The sequence below is a fragment of the Cyprinus carpio genome, chromosome A4 (genome assembly GCF_018340385.1).
Source record: "Cyprinus carpio isolate SPL01 chromosome A4, ASM1834038v1, whole genome shotgun sequence".
In the NCBI taxonomy this organism is placed as follows: Eukaryota; Metazoa; Chordata; class Actinopteri; order Cypriniformes; family Cyprinidae; genus Cyprinus; species Cyprinus carpio.
In genome coordinates, this window is record NC_056575.1 from 20,556,292 (window position 1) to 20,566,518 (window position 10,227).

Consider the following 10,227-nt stretch of genomic DNA (forward strand, 5'->3'; position numbering starts at 1 on the left):
CTAAAACTATGCAGTATGTGGTTAAGAACACTGCCATAGCTGTGATAATATTGACAAGAGCAGTGGGAACGTCCCCTGTCCTCTGGCCTCAGCGACCAGCCAACCGCGCGAAAACCGCGGTTTGTAATTTTGACAGTTATGTGACCGTCCACGGAATGTTCTTAATATCCCAGATGTGGGACCATACTCTCACAGGGGCACGGAAATAAGAAATCCCATATGTGGGGACGTCACCGCATCAAAAGGTAACATATCATTTTGTAGACCTTTCTTACATGTTACAAATTATTTGTATACTAGTCTGGTCGCAAGCCAATAAAACAATATTGTCAACCATCTGGAGTCACTTCTATAAACCGGCAATTAAAGACATTGGACCACGTAAGGGTAATAGCTATCATCATTGTCATATAATCAAAAAACACATACATGTTTTAGCTTGAGAAACTACAGACACTTTGCTGATGCCTGTCTTTGTCTTTAAAGGTACGCCTATGGGCTTGCTCCCCCACCACTGTGCAAGTATCACTTAGAAAACAGAAAGACAAGGTCAATAGAGGTAACCCATAGCAACCACCAGAGGGGACTGCCTAGGTCAATATAGAAAAGTAGTTAATTTTTGAGAACACATCCTTTTTCTGTCAGAGCCACGATTGTTTTTTTGAAATAATCTGCCCAACGGAGTTAAGGGAGTGTAATAGTCTCGTCCTCTTTTAACAAACAGTAACATGAGGGACAAATTATATTGTAAACCATAACCCAATACTTAAGTCCATGAACATTTTTTTCTTTCCTTTCCTTTTTCTATTTATATTGTATTGACTTTATAACTGTAATTAAGTTGAGGGCTAGGTGAGATGAGCAATATATTGTCTGTTTTGAGGGTATGGGGTTCATATATTGTTTCAAAATGTCCTGCTGTATTTATTACCTTGCTATTGTAGTTATTAAATTTATAGTGGATTTTATACTATTGTAATTTTTTTTTTTTTTTTAGCTAACGCTTGCTTGTTTACAGCAAGTAACTTGTTTGATTGATCCATGAGCATTGTCCCTCTCACAATAAAATAAGTAAATAAATAACAAGTCATGTATATAACACTTTCTGCATCCACCTAATCTAAAGTGTAAAACTATTCACCTACCTTGTAAATGGGTTACACAAAAATATTCATTTGCAGAGCTTTATAAAGGTATGTACAACTAAACTACATGTTTGTAAATTTACCCGGTATTTGCCTAATGCAAATGAGACGACAGCATGCTATGGGCGTGTTAGGTTAATGTGATGTGATGATTTAGGGTAGGTTAACTGCAAACAAATCTTATTTCGCACATGGTGGTAGCGTACGACCTTCTGAAGCTTTTGGAATAAAAAGGCACAAAATAATGGACTACATTTATGGTGCGTTTTCATCTTTATGGTGAGCATCTGTACGCCATGGGAAACTAAACAAATACAAATAAACACTTAATACTCCAATCAAATGGTTGCCGAGTGTTTAATTATATATGTAGCTATATATCTTCTTATATCATATAGATACTATATATATATATATATATATAATCTCTAAAAATTAAGTTCTCGCTTGGAGATGGTTTCTTGCGCTTTGATATGGATCATGTAACAGGAAGATCTGCACATGATATGGAACACCTTTACAAGTGAATGACATAAGTTCACACTTTAGAGTAGGGGATGCAGAAATCTTTGTAAATGAGTTATTCCATGCATTGACACATCATCTATAACGATGCTGACCCTTTGGTAATGTGTACTGCAGGGGCAAGTGCTGACTGTGGTGGAGGGTAATATACCGCTGTCTTCTCTTAACACCACTCCTTTAAACTACTCTGTGCCCCTTATTGAGCGTTCAGTGGAAGGGTAAACCTGGTTGAGAGGTTCACTTTCTCACTAGATCCCCACACCCCCCACACGAACAGATAAAGGATTTTAACACACCTCACTGGAATCACCTTACTAAGGCAGTTATAAATGTCTTTATCCCCTTCAAACCAAATAAATTATGCTGTTCTTGCTAAAAGATATGGCTTTAGCATACCTGCAGTTTTGTTGCTTTTGAACACAGACCGCAGCTTACACCATGGGGTCATCAAAACATCAGTATACAGCGGGGGGCATCTGGTTATTAATGGTTTTGTTCATTATTGTGTTCGTGATTGACAAATTTTTTATTGAGATGATTACCAAACGGTTTGACATAAAGACTTCAGTGATTTTATAATTGATAATGTCTCAACGAATCACTTAATAAACCATCCTACTAATGATCTGTTTTGATTTTATTTCAAGATTTTAAATGTATTGTTACGATAACTTACACACATTTGTCCATTGTTAGCAATACCACTTTTAATCATTTATGAACGTATAGTCATGTTTGGTAAATGATTCCATTCATCATTAACTACTAACGTATCAGTGACTTCTAACGGAAATAATTCAACATTACTAAAAGGTTAACTTACTCACTTATTAATCAATTTATGAATGTAATAGATCACTGTTTTGTAAATGAAATTCAGGTCATAATTAACTAATAATTTATAAATGAACTTATAACTGAAATGTTTTGTTATAAAGTGTTACCAATATAAAACTAGGCAGATAAAGGGTAAAAACAATATTAATAAATAAGATATACAAATAATATGAATATACTTATATTAATTAAGATAAGTCTACTAATATGCTACATTAATGAAAACAAACCATCATTAAAAAATTTAATTTATAACACCATTAAGGTTATATATAGAACTTTCAAAAGTATGGTTCTTTGTGGAAGCCTATAAAAAGGATTCTATTTAGCACCAAAAAGGGTTCTGCTATAGTTATAAGCTGAAGAATCCTTTTCTGGTACTGTTTAGAACCATCTTTGTTAAGACTGTAAAGCAAATCAGAATGCCATAACAGTAAGATCCTGATGTTTTGCAGGGGACAGACACATTGTATTGGTTCAACTTGTGGTGTTGAAAATGCTTTATAAATAAAGTAGAGTTGAATTAAGTATTATGTATGTGGCACATAAGTTCTGTACAAAAAGCAGTACAACTATTGGGTGATATTTATTAAAAACGTATTTAGTATTTTATTTAATAATGGCTATAAATAATGGTAAAATGTTTAAATGTGCAATTTCACTTTATACATAAGCAGTTATTTACTGTGAATTAATAACTTCTTTTTTTTATTAACCATTAACAACTAATTTAATACTGGTATAAAATATATCACTTAGGTATAGTCACAAGTTGTTAATAAAGGATGAAAAAATGTTATGTAAGTCTTGAATTAGCACTTAATTCAATTACAATTAACGTTAATTACAGTAATATTAATAGAAAAACTCACTATTTGTTTATAACTTGTTAATTTGTTAACAACATAGAAACTACAATTTATAAACTATTCATTAACTCCAATTAACAAAAAGTTTGGTGTAAATTAATTTGTAAGGTACTTTTTATTAAATCTGTGGTCATAATGGGGTTATCAAAGTTGCTATGAAGATGTTTACAGATACTGAACTCTATACCCAAAACCTAATGATGAATGATGAACTCACTATTTGTATATGGTCTATTAAAGTATTTACTACAGTTTATAAACTATTAATGAACTACAATAGTTTTAAAATGAGTTATGTATTATTGTTATTGTATAAGTATTATAAAGTTTTACCAATTACACTGGTATTTAACACAAACGTACTGCATATTATAAACTACATAACCCATAAAGTCACATTAATATCGCTGTTTGTTTTTGTTATTTACACAGATTATGTGGGTGTAATCTCACTGCTCGGAGTCCTGTGAGAGTTTTTGTCTTCAGCTTTACAATCCTCAAGGGATTCCCCATCTAAATGTGCTGGACCTGAGTAACAATGACCTGCAGGATTTAGGAGTGAGGCTGCTTTCTGAAGGACTGAAGAGTCCAAACTCTAAGCTGGAGATATTGAGGTTTGAGCTTCAAATACTTGATTAATTCTGTTACAGGCTAATTATTTAAAAAACACACTGTTAAGATTTATTCTGTATGCAGTTACTGTGTTCTTCTTGTTCAGACTTTCCATCTGTAATGTCACTGCTCGGTCTTGTAAGAGTTTGTCATCAGTTTTACAATCATCAAGCACCTGTTTGAGAGAGCTGGACCTGAGTAACAATGACCTGCAGGATTCAGGAGTGAGGCTGCTTTCTGATGGACTGAAGAATCCAAACACTAAGCTGGAGATACTGAGGTTTAAGTTTGAAATGTTTGATTAATTATTTTACATTGTTTTGTGAGTTAATTACTAAAAAATCACACTGTTAAGATTTATTCTGTACGCAGCTTCTGTGTTCTTCTTGTTCAGATTTTCCATCTGTAACCTCACTGCTCAGTCTTGTGAGAATTTGTCATCAGTTTTAAAATCATCAAACTCTGTCCTGAGAGAGCTGGACCTGAGTAACAATGACCTACAGGACTCAGGAGTGAAGCTTCTTGATGGACTGAAGAGTCCAAACTGTCAGCTGGAGATACTGAGGTAATGGTTTTCCATAAAATAATTAACAAAATGTTGCTACAATAAATGGCTGTAGAATTTTGTCAAATGTTGCATCTGCTCTCAATGGAATTCCAGAACTAGAGACAAAAACAACATTTGCGGCCATTTTTTCATATTTATACAGATGTCTGTAGTAGGTATGGTCTGGTATGAGATTCTGATGGTATGATAACCTTAAGTAAAAATATCAATGTATTGCGATTACAGCTCTAAAATATGTTACTTTTAAATGTCTGGGTAAAAAACAACAACTTTTTTTCCACTGAACACAATACATTTTTATTTTTAAGAAACATAGAACATTTTGAACAGTAAGACATGTCAGGCTAAAACATGAAAATAAATAATTTTCATTCTTCTTAATTAAATTAAGTGCAGTAACTTAAGTGAGCCTAAACCTGCAGCTCAACAATATCAGAACATAAATTCTTTTCTGAAAAAAAAAATAAAATAAAATCCTTCTAAATGGAAGAAAAAAACAGTCACTTAAGTGAGCAAATATAAATGCAGTTAATAATGCCCAAACAAAGTTTATTACCATGTTTTTTGCCTACTGACAGTAGTGCGAACTGCATCATTCTTTACCCAACATGGGATGTCAAACCGTGTACCTGTGGCTGACAGCTTTGTAACCTTGTGCATTTTTTTTAACAGATCCACAGACATAACCCTCTGCTTCATCTAGCTTTAGTTTTTATTTTTTGGCTACATTGTTGGCCACCATGCCTTAAAAAAAAAAACCCTCGTCCTTGTCGTGGAGGTGGGAAAAACAGACTTTGTCTGCCAAATGGGGTTCTGGTGAGCTGTGTGGTGAATGACATTCAACTTGGTTTTTAGTGAATTGTAAAAGTCTTGATCAGTTGAATTGAGATACAAAATTAAAATATTACAAAAGATTTTACTTGGTTATAAAATAGAATATGTATTTTTAATGTGTTTTTTTTTCTTATACACTGGGCTTCATACAGTTAGTTTAACATGTGGAGAAGAGCATATTATTGTAACTTGACTCAAAGTAATATATTAATACAATATTAAAATGTAGGCAATAGCTCAGTAAAGCTGAAGCATGTTTACCATGGCATGTCATCCCTTATTAAATACCTAAGTAATGTGACTAAGTCTAATTATATATGTATGGAAAGGAATTCAAACTTTTATTTTACAGTGGTGAGCCACCATGACATACACTAAAACCATCAGGTAACTGAAGTTGGCTATATATAGATTTTCTCATTTCACAATATTATAATCAATGACATAAGCCAAAAATGACACAAAACACCCATTTAAGTACTCATTTTTAAGAGATGAACGAACACTATGAAAAAAACAGCATGACACCAGCCTATAAAAAAACTCAACACATTAACCCTCTGGAGTCTAAGGGTATTTTTGAGGCCTGGGAGAAGTTTTGGTCATGCCCTGACATTTGTGCTTTTTTCAGTTTCTTTATAAATTATCCTAAATGGCTAAAGTCTAATCTCACTGTAATCCAGCACAAACTAGGCTATAATAATATGTGAGCAGCATCTATGTACATGATGGTGTTTTTTGAGAAAAAAAATGTTGAACTTGATCATTTAAAAAATAAAAATTCTAAATAAATTAAAATAAGGCAATAAAACACATACAGAACATTGGTTCCCGGGACTTTTGAGAACTGGAGCTTGTAGCCTAGAATTTTTCTTTCTAAATTATGTGAAAATTATCTTGTTTACTCACTCACAAAAAACAATATAATGATTTAAATTTTCTAAGACACTTTTTGTTGGTAAAAGTCATATGCGAGTAGGTGTTAACTATCATGAATATCATTGTGATTCACACCTGAGAAGACAAAGACCCACATAATGAGCTGCATAATGAGCCATTCAGTCAGCTGTGGTCACTGAGAGGGATGAGTTACAAGAAAGATGTGAGGACAAAATAAATGTATATAATTTTATGTTTGTAGTTTATTTACAATATATTTAATTATGCCACAACATAATTTAATATCCACTTGCGAGTGCAGTTAAACAGTTTATTAGGAACAATCAAAGGCTGACTTTCAAACTGAATTTTTTGCATCATTAGTCGCACAATCCTTCAGAAATCCTTCTAACAATCTTATTTTCTACAAAAAACATCTATGGTTATTATTATTATTATCATTATTATTATTAATGTTGAAAAGAGCTTAGAATATTTTTTCAGTTTTTATTAGGGGGGGATAAATTGAAAGAACAGCTTTGTTTTTGTTACATTTGTTACAGTTACATTTATTTGTTACATTTATATTATTTACATCAAGCTTTTGAATGGTATAATAGTATATATTGTTATTGACACTTCATAATATTTCACTTGATTATACATTTAGTCAGGAATTATAGTTTGGAAAAGTCTTTGGAAAAAGTCTAACTAGTAAAATGTTTTTACACGTTATGTGAAACTAGTACAAGTATATAGATAAATAAAAGAGACTTACTCATGTTTATGATCTCTGCTGAATAAAGTGCTTCATTATTTTTTTCTGAGGAAATCCAAATCTCAAATCCTCAACCACACCACATCTTTTTGGGGTGAATTATGTCTTATTCCTCTCATCGCGAAGCAAACAGTAAAATAAAAAAAAACTTGAAGAACAGTCTCACTGCGTTGTCTTCTGTTGTGTGGGCGTACTCAAGCCGCACGCTTCAGTGAAACATTATCATCTCAAAAAGCGCTTTCAGCGCGGGGGCGTGGTCCACATTAGAAGATAATGAAGAGAGACGTGAAAAATGGACATCGCGTTGTTTTTCATATGGATTACTTTATCACAGAATATTTGTTTTCGGCAGCACTTGTTTAAAAGTAGACATGTCAGGCTTCTATAGATATCTCTCTCATGTCTCTGTGGTGAGTATTTCACTGAGTTACAGTTCATTTTAATGACGCGTTTGTAAATGAAAGATCAGGCGCAGACAAAGGGCTGCAGACAGCACACCTTGTTTGTTATCTTTATTTTATAAGTTGCACAAAGTTTTGTTGTTATTATGTCTGTATACAAAAAAAAATGTAGACCCTTTACAAGATTCGATTGATGTATTGCTCTTATCTGTACGATCAAAACTGAAAGTGTAATTTAAGTTTTTTTCGGGTTATAAGGAAAAATGCCTCATAACGCGTATACGCGTTTAATCGACTTCAGAGGTTTAATATAATAATACTGTACCTTATTACTATAACACAACACTTGTTTAGATAGTTCATTTAGAATGACTATTGTCTAAGGTGTTTCTATCATCTCTCTGGTGTACCAGTAGCAGGTATACTAATGACTCATCTTATAAAACAGTATGTATGTGTGTGTTTCAAGTGCTCAACAATGGCAGCTTTACAAAGAATCCTACAGCTTGAGCACAGCGACGCAGAAGTCAGGCAGTGTATATTAATGCCTACACATAAGGACACATTTTTAGCCCCCTTGACTCACTATCTGATGATGCCATCTTTAAGAAAATTCCGGCTTCCAAGGGTCAGATCCTTGAACTACAGGTTGTGAAACCACATCTTCAGAGAGCAGCAAGAAGAAACTATGCCTTAAGTCCAGCAGTGTAGTTGTTAGCTACACTGCATTATTATGCTGGTTGGAAGTTTTATGGAGGTGGTGGGTGATGGCTGGGCCTCAGCAAATCAAGTCAGCAATATTGTGACAGCAGTAACACCTTTGTTGTTACAACTTATGAGAAAAAATCCTGATTTCTCCCCCCAAACCCCTGAAGAAATCCAGCTGGCCAATCAACAGTTCTACAGTATTGACAACATCTCCAGTGTGATTGCCATCATCAATGGCACCCTTATCCCAGTGTCAACCCCTGTGGTAAATGAGCCCTTGTACATTTGCATGTAGGCTAGTGCCCAATCCAGCCATTAATTTTCAAATAGTGTGTGATCACCAGGGGATGTTTACTGACATTGTGACAAAATGGCCTGGAAGCCACACATGAACTCTTTTGTGTGGGACAATTCTGCAGATTGCCAGGTGGCTGAAGAGGGTGGCTTTGGTGATAGCTGGCTGCTTGGGAGAAAGTAGATATCACCTTCACCCATACCTCATAACACCTGTGCAGCATCCAGCCACCAATGCAGAGGGAGAGGTTTAATCAGGCCCATGGAAGGACACCCTCCATAGAGAGAGAGGGCTATAGGACTGTGAAAACAATATTTTCGCTGCATCAGGAAGTCCAGTGATGGCCAGAAGCTGAAACCCTCCAAAAACTGTTCTGTAATTGTGGTAACTGCAATTCTCCACAACACTGCAGTCAAGGAAAATGCTGCTTCTGATGATGATGATCTTTTGAACCCACATCAAGGCAGAATGCATCCTGCAGGAGCAGAAGTCAGAGACGTTTAATATGTCAGAATATGTTTGGTTAGCAATATTTTACAGTTTGGATACTGTATTTTTCTATTATTTCTTTAATCTGACGTAACTTCTTTTAAATATTTTGTTTATTTGCCAATATGCCCCCCACCTGCCCCGCAGACTTAAATGACCACTTAAATTTTAAATACTTTTGCAAACAGTGTAATATAATGTGTGTGTGTGTGTGTATATAAATATATATATATATATATATAATATATAATATATATATATATATAGATATATCTATATATATCTATACATATATATACATACACACACACACACACATTAGGGGTGTGACGAGATCTTGTGGTCACGAGATCTCGTGAGATCCGATGTGTCCTCGTGAGATCTGACTGATCTCCGCGAGAAGGGGGACGATATCCTCGTGCAGACCTTGCAGATATATTTGCATTTACACTGGCCCTTTCACCAGTGGTATGTAATGTAATGTCTGTAAGATATTATGTTCACATAAGGCAAGTGGCCGCATAATAAGCGGGAAAATTAAGCAGTGAAGTCTTTATCCAGTCATAAAAACAGAATTCACAGTTTAACGTGGAATGTCACGGAATTACATTTAAGGTCATTACACTTAAATCAAATCACGATATGGACTAGTATCTGTAAATATAAAGCCTCAAAAGTCGATTCATATATGAATCCTGCATGTCTCTGTTATTGAATTGCACAGATGCATGGTTTACACACACACTGAAGCGCGTGTGACGCTCGCAGTGATTACAGCATCTGCCGTCTCACTAAATGAGGATGTAAACACATGAACAACATCTCCAGAACTGCTCTGAGAGTCACTTTATGAGCATTTCACAGTTTGATTTGATCACATACACAGAACTGTAAAGGTATTCACGGGAACCCATCAAAATAAAAGTCCGGTTTGAAATATACGACAATAGAATGTACACAGCCTACTATTACTACTGTAATAGTAAAATGAATTAGTAAAATGAACATAACATAATTTTAAAGGAATAATCACACAACATTTCTTCATGTTTTAATTTTAATAGTAAATCCCCTTTAGTTGCCAAAAAAAATAATTTTTGCTTAATTTTTCAATAATTAAATGATAAATGATGAAATTAATGTTTTATGCCTTCATTGGATAACCAGAAAAATGTAAATACACAACACAGAATTTCTGAGGGAAAAAAAATAATTAAGAAACTTTAAGAAAAAATAAAATGAATAAATTAAGTTGTGTTATGCATTCAAATAGTTAGACATGCTAAA

General features: G+C 34.1%; 1 long non-coding RNA gene across 1 annotated transcript; it reads left to right on the forward strand.

The window, feature by feature from the left end:
• The first annotated feature begins 3,859 nt into the window (after positions 1–3,859).
• Positions 3,860–4,768, forward strand: LOC122140399. The gene is made up of 3 exons (XR_006157067.1): positions 3,860–3,990; positions 4,095–4,268; positions 4,383–4,768. It is a non-coding gene; the product is annotated as an uncharacterized LOC122140399 (long non-coding RNA).
• The last annotated feature ends 5,459 nt before the right edge of the window (positions 4,769–10,227 follow it).